An 18,463-nucleotide genomic window follows, 5' to 3' on the forward strand; every position below is an offset into this window, starting at 1 on the left:
CATGAATGTGCAGGGACTGGAGGGATAGAGACCTTGTGCAGACAGAATAAATTAATTTAATTAGACACCTGATTACTAATTTAATTAGACAATAGACAATAGGTGCAGAAGTAGACCATTCGGCCCTTCGAGCCTACACTGCCATTTTGAGATCATGGCTGATCAACTACTATCAATACCCGGTTCCTGCCTTGTCCCCATATCCCTTGATTCCCCTATCCATAAGATACCTATCTAGCTCCTTCTTGAAAGCATCCAGAGAATTGGCCTCCACTACCTTCCGAGGCAGTGCATTCCAGACCCCCACAACTCTCTGGGAGAAGAAGTTTTTCCTTAACTCTGTCCTAAATGACCTACCCCTTATTCTCAAACCATGCCCTCTGGTACTGGACTCTCCCAGCATCTGGAACATATTTCCTGCCTCTATCTTGTCCAATCCCTTAATAATCTTATATGTTGCAATCAGATCCCCTCTCAATCTCCTTAATTCCAGCGTGTACAAGCCCAGTCTCTCTAACCTCTCTGCGTAAGACAGTCCAGACATCCCAGGAATTAACCTCGTGAATCTACGCTGCACTTCCTCTACAGCCAGGATGTCCTTCCTTAACCCTGGAGACCAAAACTGTACACAATACTCCAGGTGGGGTCTCACCAGGGCTCTGTAGAAATGCAAGAGGATTTCCTTGCTCTTGTACTCAATTCCCTTTGTAATAAAGGCCAACATTCCATTAGCTTTCTTCACTGCCTGCTGCACTTGCTCATTCACCTTCAGTGACTGATGAACAAGGACTCCTAGATCTCTTTGTATTTCTCCCTTACCTAACTCTACACCGTTCAGATAATAATCTGCCTTCCTGTTCTTACTCCCAAAGTGGATAACCTCACACTTATTCACATTAAACGCCATCTGCCAAGTATCTGCCCACTCACCCAGCCTATCCAAGTCACCCTGAATTCTCCTAACATCCTCATCACATGTCACACTGCCACCCAGCTTAGTATCATCAGCAAACTTGCTGATGTTATTCTCAATGCCTTCATCTAAATTGTTGATGTAAATCGTAAACAGCTGTGGTCCCAATACCGAGCCCTGTGGCACCCCACTAGTCACCACCACCTGCCATTCCGAGAAACACCCATTCACCATTACCCTTTGCTTTCTATCTGCCAACCAGTTTTCTATCCATGTCAATGTCTTCCCCCCGATGCCCTGAGCTTTGATTTTACCCACCAATCTCCTATGTGGGACCTTATCAAATGCCTTCAGCATACTGTGGGCCAAAGGGCCCTTCCTGTTTGTACTATTCTATGTTCAAGTAAGCTTTAAGATTGTTATGAAAAATAAAGATTATGTTGTTCCTGGATTTAGGACCCTATACTAGAGAAGGTGGAGTTTGACTGTATAAGACAATCTCTTGGAAAGTCGGGTTGAGAGGAGCTGTAAAAGTGGAAAACGACATCACTGGTCACTGTGTCCCCATTAGGGTGAGGCAAAGTTTAGGAGGGCTTGTTTATTGAAGCATGGTGAAGGTTTATCCTCAAAATGATAGAAATATATATCAGGCATAGTTAACTGGAATTGGATGTTTCATCTGTGGTTCATAGATGATATAAGAAAGAAATTTTAAGATCAAAAAGGGACCATAAGATTACCTTGATCAGCAGGATTGAGGAAAATCCCAAGACTTCCATAAATGTATTAGAAGCAGCAGAGTAGTTAAGAAAGGAATATGTCTTACAAGGGTCTAAAGGCATAATCTATATGGGGAGCCAAGAGATATGAGTGAAATCACAAGGAATGCTTCTTATTAATGTTCATTTGCAGAAGTACATGCATTCTGAGGGTTTATTGGAGAAGTATGTGTGCTGATGCTCTATAGAAGATACTGTATGTATCAGAAAAGAAGAAGTTCTGGAAATGTGTGTGTGTGTGTGTGTGTGTGTGTGTGTGTGTGTGTGTGTGTGTGTGTGTGTGTGTGTGTGTGTGTGTGTGTGTGTGTGTGTGTGTGTGTGTGTGTGTGTGTGTGTGTGTGTGTGTGTGTGTGTGTGTGTGTGTGTGTGTGTGTGTATTTGCTGAAGACGTCACCGTTGTTGGTAGAATCTCAGATGACGGAAAGGAGGTGTACGGGTGTAAGATAGATCAGCTGGTTGAGTAGAATTCAAGCAGCAATCTCTCATTCAACATCAGATGAAGGAATTAATTGTGGAATTCAGGAAGGGGAAATTTACAGAACATATATCAGTCCTCATTGAGGAATCAGATGTGGAAAGGATGAGCAGCTACAAATTCCTCAGTGTCAGTATCTTGGAGGATGCATTCTTGGCTAACATACCGATGCAATCACAACAAACGGCACACTGGCAGCTTTACTTTGTTAGGTGCTTGAAGAGATTCGGTGTGTCACTGAAGACTCTTACAAATTTCTTTAGATGGATGGTGGAGAGCATTTTAACTGGTTGCATCCCAGCCTGGTATGGAGGCTCCAATATACAGGATCACAAGAGGTTGCAGAGTGTTTTAGCCTCAGGCAACTTCATTACAGGCACAGTCGTCACTACGATTGGCAGCGTCTTCAAAAGATGGTGCCTTAGTAAGGCAGTATTCATCTTTAGAGACCCATCATACACAGTACTGTGCAACAGTCTGAGGCACAAACACGTAGCTAAGATGCCTAAGACTTTTGCACGGCATATTATGTCTCTCCAGTTACCAAATACTACTTAATACTACTGAGATAATATAAATACAAAGCTAAATACTCCTATTTCTGTTTCCCAATTGCCTTCCTATTTTAACCAATATACAGTACAGTGCAAAAGGCTTAGGCACCCAAGCTATATATGTGCCTAAGACTTTTACAGAGTACTGTAAGTCAGTGCTAATAAATCTGATTCTGAGGTAAATTCTCAGGGCTTGACAGAATCTATCCCAGGATGCTAACGAAGCAACAGAGGAAATTGCTGTGTTCTGATTTTTTTTAATCTCCATTAGCCACAGGACAGTTTCCAGAAGACTGGAGGATCAGTGATATTGTCCCCCTGGAAAGGACATTAGGGACAAGCCTGGAAAACAATAGGCTGCTGTAGGATTATTGGAGGAGATTCTGAGAGACAGGATCTAAGTTCATTTGTTTAGGAGGAGTACATATGGTTTTGTGCAGAGATCGTGTCTCAAAAACCTAATTGATTTTCATGAGGAGGAAAGTAAGGACATTGATGATGGCAGAGGTAGGCATGATTCACATAGACTTCAGCGAAATTATTATTAACAAATTCCCGAGCTTAAGGCAGAGATGATCCAAGCCATGTCCGCAAGCTGGACTGAAACTGGCCATGTGATAAAACGAAAGCAGATTGTTAAATGAGTTTTTTTTTCTGACTGAAAATCTGTAAACAAGTGGTGTACTGTGAAGATTGGTGCTGGGACCTTTGTTGCTTGCAATATTTTTAAATAAATGTGGGTGGTATAATCATTAAGTTTGCAAACAACATAAGCCTTCGTTTGGGTGACCAGATGAAAAGAATAATCTTACTGTCTCTGCATCATTCTAAAGATCAACCTACTGAACACCTCAAAATATGCACCTACTCAAATTTTAGCTCTGCATCATCCCAGTTACTCAGTTTTATGTAGTGTTTAGTCATCTCCATTAATAACTCAAGTCCTATTTCAAAGTAATTTTTTACATAAGTTATTTTTTTCTCATGTGAATCAATACAATGGGCTCTATAATGAAGAGCTTAATTAATATATCTTGTGATTCATGGGTGCATGGAAGAAATTTTAATTTTCAGAACAGATGAAGATTTTTGGAGGAGTAATTTATCTTTGTCATCGGTAATCAATTTGCCTTCGTTGCTGATGCTAAAGGAGCACAAAAGTTCTGGCCTTTGGGTGTACTTATCTCCTGCAATCTGCTTCCACTGAGCTCAACTGACACCAAATCTCTCACGCTTATGCCAGCAACCATGAACACTTTTCTTCCTTTTTAACTTCTCAGTCTCATCATCTGAGTCTATGATGACCGTCAAAACTAATAAACTTTTTTTTCTTTTTCATTGCGATTCCCTCAGTATTTTGAAAATACAGCTCATGTATCCTTGGAAAGTAAGTTCTACCTTTGTGTTCTCATTCCCTCTGCCCCAGAATCAACATTGCATTGCATTTCTATCTAAATCCTCCCCAAAGTTAATATGTCCAAACTTCAGCCAAAATCAGAAACATTACTGCTTTGATAACAGGAATGTTAGATAAATTTAAATATTTTCAACTGAGAAATGTGCAAATTATAAATTTGTGCATTAAACATTCAACTAAATTTTTTTGTTCCAGTTTAAGATGGCGCTACCGAAAACATGCGACAGCTTACAGGTAGTTCAAAAGCAAAGGAATCTGATTGAAATCATTATTAATAACACATATTTTAAAGTAAATTGTGGCAAATTATCACTGCAAATAATGAAGAAGCGAGGGAAGCTAAAGTGAATTCGCTGGTGCATGGAATTGGGGCCATGCTGGTAGGAGTGGACAATTCAGAGGGGAGAAAACAGGACAGAGGAGTTCTGATGCACATTCAACTAACCCAGGTATGAAGCTGGATCACTCTGAGCTCTGAGCCAAATTAGACACGTCTAGAATGACTTTTTCAGCAGCAAAATCCAGGTCCAAAGTGAATTGATGGGTAGCGTGTTCAAGGCCCAGAGCAATTTGTTACAGCAAGGCCCCAGTGCCAATGCAAGGTACAATCTGCTGTTTGGACAATCTAAGTGCCAGCCCATATAGACTGAAAAAGCGGAGTGTTGAGAGTCAGGCGAGGTTGGATCACTCAGGTTGCCGAGCCAGTTTGGAAAGGTTGAGAACTATTCCTTTGGCAGCAAAATCAGAGGGCCCAGGTCGTAGTGCGAGGTTTGGACAATTTAAATGCCACCCCAGATAGTCTGGGGGCTTCTCTCTCTGTGACACTGTGGCTGTGAGACCGCCACAGCTGCTGTGCTTTGAATCCGTGAACTTTGCAGCAATTTATCCCACGAATATAATGAACTGAATACCAAGGGTTTGGGCCTACTCTGAGCTGCTCCAGTGATTTGGATCAAAGGACTCAATTTTTGTTTAGAATGCTGTTGTTGTTCGCCTCTATTGTTTACATGGTTTGTTTTGTGTTTGTTCTCTCTTTCTCTGTGGGCTCTGAGCAGTTGGTCTTATTTTTTTTGATTTGTTTCCTTCAGGTTCTTTGCTTTGCAACTGCCTGTAAGCAAACAAATCTCAAAGTTGTATAATTTATACATTCATTGATAATAAATGCACTTTCAAACTTTTAACTAATATGCTCCCAATCTGTAACAGTCAAATAGCTCTCTAATTCATTTCTTCATGATGAGTGTTCTTATCCTGTCATCATATTGCTGAATGGTCCATGAATCCATGAATACTGCCTCACCGTTTTTCTCATTTTGCACTATTTACTTATTTATATCTATTTTATATATTATAACTGTAAGTTCATTTTTCTGTTTTGCATTGTACTGTTGCCACAAAGCAGCAAATTTCATGACACATGCTCCACTGTGTGGTGAACTGAGGCTAAGGTTGTGGCCCTACTCCAAGCTTCGTGTTTATAGACTCACTTTTATTCTGAATGCTGTTGCTTGCTTTCATTGTTTGCACAATTTGTGCTTTTTTTCTCCCTCTGCTTGGTGTTTGTTTGTCATTTTTAAACAGGTTCTTTAGGGTTTCTTGTTGTATGGCTGCCTGTAAGAAGACCAATCTCAAGGTTGTATGATGCACACACTGTGATAGTACATGTACTTTGAACTTTGAGAATAAACCTGGTTAAGGTTCTGATTCCTACTTAACTGAAGAGGCTGTAAAAGAGAAAATTGTTTCAAAAATGTGCTCAGAATTATAACAGAAAATTGTTATGACAATTTTACCAATGTCATCCTGCAGAAATCTATGGATAGAATAAGTAGATGAAGATCTAGAACAAGATACTAACTGCTAACATCAAAGACTTAATGGTATGTAAACTGGTTGATTATATGCTGATGGCAGAAAATTGAAAGTAGAACAGAAGGTGGATGCTGCATGCATGGACTTCAAACCTTTGGTCAACTGTACATTTGTTTGAACATGATCCAATGTGAGATGAAGCTGGACAGATTCTTAAATGTCACATTGTTGTTTTATTTTCCAAATACATCTGCTTCTTAAATCAATAAATGAGTGATGATCCTGGAGAATTCAGATAGAATGCTTGACATTAGCAGTTGTTACACTGAGATTTGAAATGGTCTTTATCAGCCAGATATCACATTGGCATTACTTAAATGGAATACTTTCCTGATGTCAGACCAAAACTGTTCAGGTCATTCTCACTAATCTCACTGTTATAAAACCTCAGAAATGTGTCATTAAACTTTAGTTAATGAATGCAGGTATTAAACAAATAGCCTACAAGTGCTGTTTTGCTCCTTGCATTCAAAAGAACTTGGCATCCTTGCTATATGTGTACATAGTATATCATAATCTACTACCTTGTGACATGTGCATTAAGCCGTGAAAAGCAATAGCAGGAAGCAACAGAAGGAAGTCAACAATTGTGGCCATAAATGTTCATTTTGAACAATCTCAAAGAGACTATAAATAACAAAGAAAATCAAAAGCAATCTGCAGGTGTGTGAATAGAATAGTTTCTATGATGCCTTTGACCTGAAATGTTAACTTTCTCTTTCCCAAGATGTTGCCTGGCCTTTCGAGTGTTCCCAGCATTTTCTGTTTTTATTGTAAACAGAGATTTAGAAGATAAAGGTGTGAGGACTGCAGGAGGAATTGCAAGTTTGTATTCGGAACTGGCTTGCCCACAGAAGACAGAGAAAAAGGTGGAAAGCTGTTATTCGGACTGAAGGTCTGTGACCAGTGGTGATCTGTAACTGCTGGGACCCCTGTTGCTTGTGATATATTACAATGATTTGGATGAAAATGTACAGAGTGTAGGTGGATTAGCAAATAGGTGGATGGTCCCAGAATGGTTGAGTTGTGGACAGCTTAAAGGAATACATTGGGATATGGATCAGTTACAGATATGAGCAGAGAAGAGACAGGTGAATTTTAATCTGGGCAAGTGCAGTGTGAGGTGCTGCACTTTGGGAGTTCCAATGAAAGGAGAAAGTACACAGCTAATAGTAGAAACCTTCATCAGCATTGAGGCATAGAGTGATCGTGGGGTCCAGGACCACAGTTCACTGAAGACTGCTACACAAGTGGATAAAGAGGCAAATGAGGGCATGCATCATGCTTGCATTCATTGGGAGGGATGTTGAGTTTGAAAGTTATGCTCTAGCTATATAAACCTTTTATCCGACTGCAGAGAGTATTGGGTGCAGTTCTGATCACCCCATTACAGAAGGATACAGAGTCTGTGGAAAGGTTTGCCAGGATGATGTCTTGATTGGAGGTTATGAACTGTAAGAAAAGGTTGGACAAATCTGGATTTTTCTCTCTGGATTGTCAGTCATTGAGGGGAAATCTGAGAGGTTATTTTAAGGTAGACAGATAAGAACCTTATATCCACAATAGAAATGTCAAACATCAGAGAGAATGTTTTTAAAGCTGCTAGGGAAGTTTAAAGGTAATGTGAGGGGCAAGTCCTGTATGTAGAGGACAGTCTGTGCCTGGAACAGGTTTCCAGTAGAGGCAGTTGAAGCAGGCAGACTGGTGACATAGGAGACTACTATTGCTGGAATCTAAGGCAACACAGAATCTTCTGGAAGAACTCAGGGAATGAACTGTTAGTGATTCAGTCTGAAACCCTGTATTAGGACTCCAATGGAACACGATGCAGGGTTTTGTCCCAAACTACCAACAATTTGTTCCTCTCACTGATGCTGCTCAGCTTTCTTGAGTTCTTCCAGCAGATTGTGAATTACTGCATTAGTTTGGTGGAGTTTAAGAGACTCTTGATAGACACATGAATACAAAGGTATAGGTGGGGTATGAAGGACAGCATTTTATATAAATAGGCTTCACAATATCATGGACCGAATAGCCTAGACATCACTGTACTTGATCATGTTCTAGAGGTGCTCAGGACAAGTGGCATGTAGTAGTTTCTTCCTGTGAAAGAAAAATCCCAATATTAGTATCTGTACATTGAACAATTTGCTGACACTGACAGTATTTGATTTCGATCTGAGTGACCCCAGGTTAACAGTAACAAGGTTTAGTTATTGAATGAAATGTGTTAAATATAACACTAAAAGCTGCCTTCAAGGGATGTAATTAGTCAAAATTTGAGGCTTAGTCATGCTGAGAGATTTAGGCTATGCATCCAACAAAGCAAGCTTTACAGCAAAAAGAGAGAGGGAAAGTTGCAGGAAGGGCTAACATAATCTGAAACTTAGATATCTGAAGGAATGGTGGGAAAAGATAAAATGAAAAAAAAACAAGAGATATATAAGAGATCAAAATTAGAGGCACATGGTGATTTAGAATAGAATTGTAAGGCCAGACAGGGATGGGAGTGGAGATGATAGAATTTGAAGAAGGGAAGAGGATGTTATAAACAAGTTGTAATGGGATGGGTTGATCAGACCTAAAAGACCCAAACAATTTGAGTGCCCAGGAGATGTAGTAATAAGTGTACAAGCATAACAATGTAACTTAAGCCTAATTTATTATCATAAAAATAGAAAGCAGAAATAAACCACACAAAATACTATGTAATAAGTTACGAAGATGTCAGGGCTCATGATTCTTAATTACCATTCAATTGTTTACTTTGTCAGGTGACTTGATGGTCACTGTTGTCAGGGAGACTCTGAATTCCAAGTTGTGAAATCTCCAAAGGTCTGGGTTCTGGGCACTGATTTATTGTGATTCTTTGGTCTAAGTGAAGTCCCAAGAACCAAGCAAAATGTGCCTCAATAAATAGAGGTTCAATGCACAATCATAGCAAGACACAGAGAGGCAAACTATTGGTCTTTTGTTCTCATGCCACTAACTCAACATGGTTTTAATAGGCATTCCACAAGCATTGAGACACAGACAGAGACAGATAAACTCTTTGCTCTTTTGTTCTCATGCATCTGGTGCCTGGGGCCAAGAAAGACTCCAGCTGCTATAAGCAAACATTTACAAACCTGAAGTGTTTAACTTGTACAGATATCTTGACACCTTACATGTTGTGGGCTCACAAGAGTTAGTGTCACTTGGAAGTGTTGAGACTTTCTTCTAATACTTTTACAAAAATTAATACACCACAGTGCACAAGTTGTTACTGAATTGGAAACCAATGTAATGAATGCCTGACTGATGGGCAATCCGAGCTTTTTGCTAGTTAGGGAATGAGGACCAGGCTTTAGAATATCCTCAAGTTTTCATCCCACCGTAAAGGAAAGTGGGTAACACGGTTGCATAATGGTTAATGTAATGCTATTACAGCACCGATTCAATTCAGCCACTGTATGTGGGGACTGCATGGCTTTCCTCCAGGTGCTCCAGTTTCCTTCCATATTCCAAAGATGTACAGATTAGTAGGTTAATTGATCACATGGATGTAATTGGGTGGTATGAGCTCATTGGGTCTTTGGGGCCTGTTACTAAGCTGTATATCTAAATAAAATAAAGGAAGGGAAAATTAATGAGAAGCCAAACACTAATAGGAAAGCTACTTAAGTTTTCTGATCAGCTAAAGATAATATACAATGTTATAGTATAAGGATATGAAGAGAATATATACAGTATAATGTTTGGAAATGCTTTGCTCCTTCACCAAGTAGTTATAGTCCAGTGAATTACTCACTTGCTTAACTATTCTAGAGTGCAAAGTGCAGAAAAAAACAGCATTTTAGTAGAATATACTGTATTCATCAAATTATCATATTAAACAATGTTGTGGCAAATTATACTGATCTTTAGCCAGCAGTTTTATTGCTTCTTATGAGTGCAAACATCCACACCTGCGCATTGAAATACCCATGCATCTGACCTACTCACCCACTGGACTAAACCCTGAATCTGAATCAGGTTTAATATCACCAGAATATGTCATGAAATTTGTTGTCTTTGCAGCAGCGTTACAATGTAATAACTAATAATAGAAAAGAACATGAAATACAGTTAAATATATGTATACGTATATTAAAAATGAAAAACCCAGCCAGCTGTGTTGAGTGGAAGGGCTACATGGGCTTCAAACCTTTAGACTCCCCTCTTTGCTTGGCTGGTATCAGAAACAGGGCCCCAATGCTTCAAAGGAATTGTTGATGATGATTAAAAAGGTAAGTAGTTTACTTATTTCTCTTTGCTTTAACATTTTAATTACTTTTTAGAGGTTAGATAAATCCTTAGGTAAATTATTATATTTTAACATAATTAAGTTTATTTGAATTATCCAAAACAGTTAAAAGTAGAAAAATGACTTTGATTGCAGCAAACTGTTAAAAGTCTACATTGATCTCATCAGTCACTGCCTAAGGCCAATTTGGTGCTTGTGAGAACCTCACGCTTGCAGGGCAAACACATCATCCAGCCTCTGGGCATATTAAATCTGCAGAGCTGCAAAAATTAATTGTGGGCGTAAGGAAAAAGCATGAATGGGTGTCCGAGTGCAAGTGTCAGGTCAGTTCAAGCCAGGTCCAGCCTATTGGTTTTATTCACGTGTTGGGATATCATGAGTTACCAAGTGCTACGTGAAATAGCATGCGAAACAACTAAAGTTCTCCTAGCAGCCACGGTGTTGATAATGAGGCAATTAAAACTGTCTGTCCACTTACCCCACTGAGAAGTAAAGGCACTAATGAGTTCTGCTCCTGTTAAAGTGTTACATAATGGTAACTCTCTGGTCAAATATGGTTCACAAAGTTGAGGTTCCCAGATTGGTGAGCATTTCAACTGGTAATAGAACATAAGGTTTTCCCACACTGTTCATTTGTTATTTTACTATTTTTATTGAGTTCTAAAATGGCTCCCCGGTGAACGAGAATGTTGTTGGGCAGTCTGGGTCAAAGGGCTGGATATGTCTGTAAGGACAAGGTATCTCTAAATAAATACATAAATAAATGAGTTAGTGATATCCAAATGTACCACAGACTAAATAACTTGACCTTTTATGCTATTTAAATGACAAAATAATCCAACTATATATTTCATTCTCTATTTGCCTAGTCCTGTATTCTGGCCTGGGGCAGCATAGTAGCATAGTGGTTAACACAATGCTTTATAGTACCAGCAACTGGGCCTCAATTCCCACCTCTGCCATTACATTTTTAACAGTCTGTATATTTTTCCTGTGACCACGTGGGTTTCCTTCCACAGTCCACTCCAAAGATGTACTGGTTGGTAGGTGAATTGGTTCATTTTAATTTGTCCTGTGATTAGTCAAGGATTAAATTGGGAGATTGCTGGGTGGTGTGGCTCAAAGGGATATAATGGCCTATTCCACGCTGCATCACAATAAATAAATGAATAAATAAATATGAAACTACGCAGAAAAAAATGGCAGCAAGTTATTCAGAATGATATGAACTGAAACCAGGATAAAATGTATAATGTAACAACATCTCTGACATTGAGAAAATGCTGCAATTACTCACCAAAGGAATTTTTTATGCTGTCCTGAGAGCAGATATGATGCAGATTGTCCTTATGTACACAATTTTAATTCCTTTACTGAAACAAATAACTCAGAACAAGGGTTCAGGAAATCTTCCCTTCTCAGATTTAGCAAATAGAGCAGGATTTGACTCTGCATGCTGCATTCAAAACAATACTTAAAAAGATCAGCACATTGTATGATTTGTCCAACTGCATCAGGCCTGCCCTCCCTCCCCCAGCTAGGCTCCTGTACAATGCAAGCTCAGAGCGCATGGTCAGTTCACCTCTATCAACACAGACAAAAATGCTGAAGGAACTCAGCAGGTCAGGCAGCATCTATGGAAATGAATAAACAGTGGACATTTCCGGTTGAGACCCTTCTTCAGGACTGGAAATAAAAGGGGAAGATTCCAGAATAAAAAAGTTGGGGCAAGGGAAGGAGGACCAGCTAGAAGATGATAGGTGAAGCCAGGTGGGTGGAAAAGGTAAAGGGCTGGATAAGAAGGAATCTCAAATAGTCTAATATCGTCATGATTGACTGCAGTAGGTTGGTGGTAGAGGCAGGAACACCAGAGACTTTTAAGAGATTTTTAGATAAACACATGAATGTGAGGAAAATGCAAGAATTCGGACATTGTTAAGGCAGAAGAAATTCATTAGCCATTTGCTTACCTATTTAATTGGTTCGGCACAACATTGTGGGTCTGTTCCTGTGCTATACTGTTCTATGTTCTATCCATCCTCTCTCCAGATCATGTTACACAAACATCATGAATATTACTACAGTACAGATGACCCTTATATTATGGCCATTTGGCTGATGGAAGTTCACCCTCACAGAATTCGAAAAGCACTACCCAAATAATTGGAGATATGGAAAATAATTAGCTATCACAAAACAAACTGGCATATATGTTTTATTCTACTTATGTTTCTTAAACTATGCACAGATAATAATATTTTGATTCAAGGAAAATCTCAATGTTGACCATTTTCTAGAAACTTATGCCCCACTGCCTTATTTCCATCCTCCTGTATTCGCTGGGTCACCTGTACTGGATATCAGAATCAGATGCCCTAGACAATATGGAGGCTGGTGTCCATGATGGAGCTGACTAAATCTACAACTCTCTGCAGCTTGTTTCGACCCTGTGTAGTAGTACCACTCACCATACCAGACAGTGATGCAACCAATTGGAATGCTCTCCATGGTACACCTGTAGAAATTTGTGAGAGTCTTTGGTGACACACCTACAAATCCTAATTAAGTATTACCGCTGTCATCCTTCTTTGTAGCTACGTTGATATGTCGGGTACAGGATAGATTCTCAGAGATATTGACACCAAGGAACTTGAAATTGCTCACTCTTTCAACTTCTGATCCCTCAAAGAAGATTAGAGTATTTTCCCTAGTCTTACACTTCCTGAAGTTGTTTGGTCTTACTGATGTTGAGTGCTAGGTTGTTGCTGTGATACCACTCAACTAGTAGGTATAACTCACTCCTGTATGCCCTCTCTGCCAATAGAAGTCATATCATCAGCAAATTTATAGATGGCATTTGAGTTGTGCCTAACCACACAGTCATGGGTATAGGGAGAGTAGAGCACTGGGCTAAGCATGCATCCTTGAGGTGTGCCAATGTTGTTTATCAGTGAGGTGGAGATGTTATTTCTGATTCCCACTGACTGTGGTCTTTCAGTTAGGAAGTCCAGGATCCAGTAGAGGAAGGAAGTACAGAGGCCCAGATTCTGGAGCTTTTCAATCAAAACTGTAAGAATGATTGTGCTAAATGCTGTATTCAATAAACAGAATCCTGGCATAGGTATTTGTATTGGACATTTCTGGACATTACTACAATACATTTTCCTCAGGATGTTATTATCATATGTTTTCTCCAACAGTTCCGGTGGACAACTTTACAAATAATCAGCAGCTAATACAATTTACCTTTGAATTTACCAATCCAGTTGTAAAGGAAGTGTTTAGAAATCATACCTATAAAGTAGAGGGGTTGAGTTGTTAGTTTATACTGCTTTCCACCCTCACTTTTAGACACACACTAGACTATTGATAGCTTTATGACAAACATTGGTAAATGCTTTCAGCTATTTTCACATAAACATGAGTCAATGCTCTGATAGCAATAGTTTAGCATTCATTGACCCAAAGACTAGCAAATGTGTTATTGTTCAATTAGGCATCTTGTTATTAGCAAACCAAGGCATATTGCAATGTCTAAAATTTAGTCCAGATAGAACTGTCACTTTCTGCATCAGGTGGCGATGCCACCAACAACCTCATCTCAGGAGCTGAGCTGACAGCTCTGAAACTGGAGCCAAACCTGCAGCACCAAACATGTTACACTGATAAAATAAAACCTACTTCATCTGAAAATTTCTTTGTGAAATCAGCCGTGTCATACCTCACCGTTTAATTGGCCACAGATTTTTAAATTGTCAAAATGTACAGCTGTACAATTGATTTTCTGTAGCTTTACTGAGGAAGTTTTGTAAAGCAAACAATATTTTAAACTTTTAAAAGAACTAGCTGATTTTTTTTCCTTTTTTCCCTACAGGTTTTAGATACAGTAGATTTGATTGTGACAAACAATGGACAGAGAATCCTCATACGACTCTTAATATAAGACTTTGCATCTTATCTAAGAGCAGGAGTTCCTAATTTTTTTTATATACCATGCATACTTACCACTAACTGAGCAGTCTCCGGGTTGGGAACCTCTGTCTTGGAAGAATCATAAACTATTAGCAGGGTCAAAAAGAAGCAGCTTGTCAAATTATTCTGCACATAGGATAGAATGAGTATACAAAGGGTGACTGATAAGTTTGTGGCCTAAGGTAGAAGGAGTCAATTTTAGAAAAACCAGCACATTTATTTTTCAACATAGTCCCCTCCTAAATTTACACATTTAGTCCAGTGGTCATGGAGCATACAGATCTTGGAACTCAAGGAAGTGTCCACAGTAGGGGTGATTGATAAGTTTGTGGCCTAAGGTAGAAGGAGATGAGTTAAGGCTAGCCACCTCCAGACATTGAAGCCTACAAATGATGATTACTGGGTTGAATAAAGCTTAAGGTGAGATAATCACATGCTACTCCCTAGTATTTGTAGCTCGCAATGTTTGTTTTAGCTATGTTATTATGATATTGTATAATTATGCCGATTTAACTCTGCCACACAGTAATCATGTTATTATTCTGTACAGGCTGGATTAGGAGCTGTGAGGAACTATCTATATTTAGTCCCTTTTACCTTGGTGAGAGTAAATCTTAATATTCAACTATCTTATCAGACAAGTATACACACACATCATTGTTACTTTAATAGATAAAAAGTAAACATATTTTCAGAGATTTCACAAGTGATGCTAGTTCAAATCTTATGAAGGATTTAAAACAGTAGAATAAGATACAGCTTCAGAAAGTACAACAGATCGGTAGCTGCAGTTTAATAAACAATCTCAGTTGTGGACTACATTTCATCAGTGTTCCCATTTGATAGTAATATTTATTCATGGGATATATACAATGTATTAGATGTCCTTAGTTCTCAACCATGTTATGACTCTGACTAAGCCTCATGAAGACTAGAACTGATAGAAAAAAAATCTTTATTCAATACCTCTCATCTTCATGAGAATCTCTTTCTCCTCTTCTGACATTCAACAGTGCAGTGATGTTTTATCTTTTTAATGCAGAAAGATACCAAAGAGTGATTAACTAGAGTTTCAATGGTTATAATTTCCTACTTAATTCTAACATGTTGAATGTAGACAGGTAATTTTGGTGAATTGCATATTTATGGTGGGAATACATCCCAACTGACAGAGTGCTTTTAAATACTCAGATACTAATGGCTTGTCCAAGGGGTTCGGAACCTGCATCATCTTTTTTCATGTAATTGAATTTTGGTGCAATGTCATGGTGAACAAAATTGTCATCATCCCATTGTCTTTGCTATTCTCGTGTTTTCTGTCTCCAAAATTATATCAAGTAGGGTCATGCTACCTTGAAGATGAACTCCAGGCACACAGAATATAACTACTTCTGTTACAGAGTTGAGAGATGGCTCCCTGGATATACAAATGCACAGAACATGAAGTGACAAAACAGACATGTCCTAAACTGCATAAATTAGCAGACTTATGTCTGGAGCTCTGTGTGAACTTCACAATTTATTGGAGAATTTTAATCAGTCGTGTACGAGACAATGAGTCAAATCCGCAAATCAGTTTCAAAGTAATGTTGTGTAAGTGTCTGTACTGTATTCTGTTCTTTTAGCCTCTGAACCAATTGCTTACTTTGAGCACTTGGTGTTGCAAAATCACTAGAATATGAAATGTTGTTCAAAGTCTGGGTGGACAGTTTTCTAGTGAAGAATTGACTCTCAGAATCTTTCCTTTCAACATTACATTGCATCATAATACTGCTTTGCATTCTTTCATGGAAAGAAAACAGAAATATAGGATTGAGGTAGATCATGAGGTATTATTGCTCAGAATGGTGGACCAGACTCGGTATCAGTAGTCTGTATCTGCTTCGATTTTCAGTGTAAATTATAAGATATTTTGTTACCCTTCCAAAATGGGATTTATAATTGATGACTATCTTCTGATCATAAGCTATGTTCTTATTATCAAAGAATTGGGTGTTTTCCTTCATATATACTGTATATATATGTTATAACTGTTTACTTAACTGTTTGTTAAGCAGTTAGGAGGAAGTTACTTTTGTGTGCTTCTTTATGTCTATTATTAAACCACTGGTGCAGATTGACTAGATTTTTATTTATTTCTTTTCGTTGTTGTGCACTCCCAAATACTAGATAGGTATAAACTGAGCACATCATCCTCAACACTTGAACCTCCCATCTCTTTTGTGTAAAACTATCAAAGGCTCTCCATTTTCAACACAATCTCCCTTTTGTATCAGTTTTCTTTGAAATAAGTGATGATGTTATTGAAACATAGAAGATTCTAAGAGCACATGAATGTCAGAGAGGGAGAGGGAGAACCCTTGGCCAAATAGGGCCATTAATTAAAACCCTCAAATGGAAATCTAGATGCCAACACTGCAGCTGAAAAGAATATCTAAATGTAAAATGAACACTGCCAGTCTCCAGTGTCAGTCGATTTAATAGTCCATTTTCTCAGCCAAGGCCAAAGGCAAGCAGGCAGCGTAACTTTGCTGTGCTGTGCTCAAGTCTCGACAAGTGTGACAATGAAAAGAAGGGAGCTTAATACCAACATAATGAAATAGTAATTAACTGATATGCACATATTCATGAGTGCAATGCCAAATCTGCTGTGCAGAGCATCTGTGGGGCGTGTAGACCATGCAGCAGGGTCCGTGGTTGTGGTAATCACAGTGTAGATGTTGAGATATTACCACAGGTGGAAGAGCCTCTAAGGATAAAGGCGCCATCGTTTAAAGGATATGGATGAGCAGGAATTTCTTTTCAGAGAGAGTGGTGAGTTTCTGTATTTCTCTTTCCTGCAGGGTTATGTGGAAGTGTTTAAAGGGAGGCTGGATACATTTTGAATGAAGGAAATTAAAGCCTCTCAGAAACTGACAAAAGGGTAGTTGTGTCTTGGCCAGATCATGTTGAATTGCAGGGTTAGCATGAAAGACAAGAGTCTTAGTCCTGCTCTTATTCCCTTGAGTTCTTGCATTCTTGTATTTGTCTTTCTATGTTGGGATTCAAGGTCCTCATCTTTTTTTTCTGGTACTGACCATTTAGTTATAGCTTCAAACCTGGATTTGCTTGATGTTATAACCATCATATCACCGACTTCATGAAACCACCTGATAATTTTGAAAAAAGGAAAACACATGGGATTAGCAAAAACTAGGACGATGACCATTTTGATCACATCTCACTGCACCAAAATTCAGTTATGACAAGTAGATGCTGCAGGCTTTTGTATTTGAGATTTGTTGCTTTGACCTCCCCACTTTCAGGCACAGGGTAATGGAAAGTGTGAGCATCCATTATTAATGGTTATATTGCCTTGGGGGATGGTGGAAGAAAGAGGAATTGAGACACAATTGCCAAGTTATTGGAAGGATGGTAATAGGAGAGAGATTGGTACTGTATATGCCAATGATGCTTATTGGAAAGATCGTAGGGAGAGTAGGTTAGGTGAGGGAAAATCAGAATCACTCACGATGTGATAGGGTAAGAGTGTGAAGTGACTGGAAATGACTTTGACCAGGAGTGCTATGGGGAAATGTGAAAGGAAGGTGGGGGCGCACTGGCAATTTTATTTTTGTGATAGGAAAGAATAACAAAATATGCATGAGCAAAGTTGTTGGGGAAGGAACACGCCAGGGTATTTGGAGAATATTTCAGGAGACGGTTCAGGATGCATCATTCATTTTGTGGGGAACATGAAGAAGGTTTGGACCGTAGTAGCAACAGTCACTGAGAAGAGGATTCAGTAATGTATATCCAGGAAAATGGTTGATAAAAGAGGAATCATGGGGTCAGGGTTGCTTCCAGGGTGAGAGCAGCACAAAGTGGAAGTCAAGTGGACACCTGGATGTTGGAAATTACTGAAATAACTAGTTTCAAGTTTTTTATCTTTACTTTGCAAAACACTTCAGTTTGATACCATCACAGAATAATTCCAGGAAAAGTTTTAAACAATTTGTTTCTCGTGTGGAAACAAAAGGCATTCTCACAGGATGAATTAATAGTCAAACTTTTATGAGACACCCTGGAAACTCACTTCACTTTGGAAAATGTATGTTTCTAATTGCATAACATTGAAAAAAGCAATTGCGCATTTGAACTCCAGAAGTAAATGTGGAACTGAAAAGATGCTGAATATAATTAAATTAACCTTTTCT

This window comes from Hemitrygon akajei, chromosome 2 (assembly GCF_048418815.1).
Source record: "Hemitrygon akajei chromosome 2, sHemAka1.3, whole genome shotgun sequence".
Classification (NCBI taxonomy): Eukaryota; Metazoa; Chordata; class Chondrichthyes; order Myliobatiformes; family Dasyatidae; genus Hemitrygon; species Hemitrygon akajei.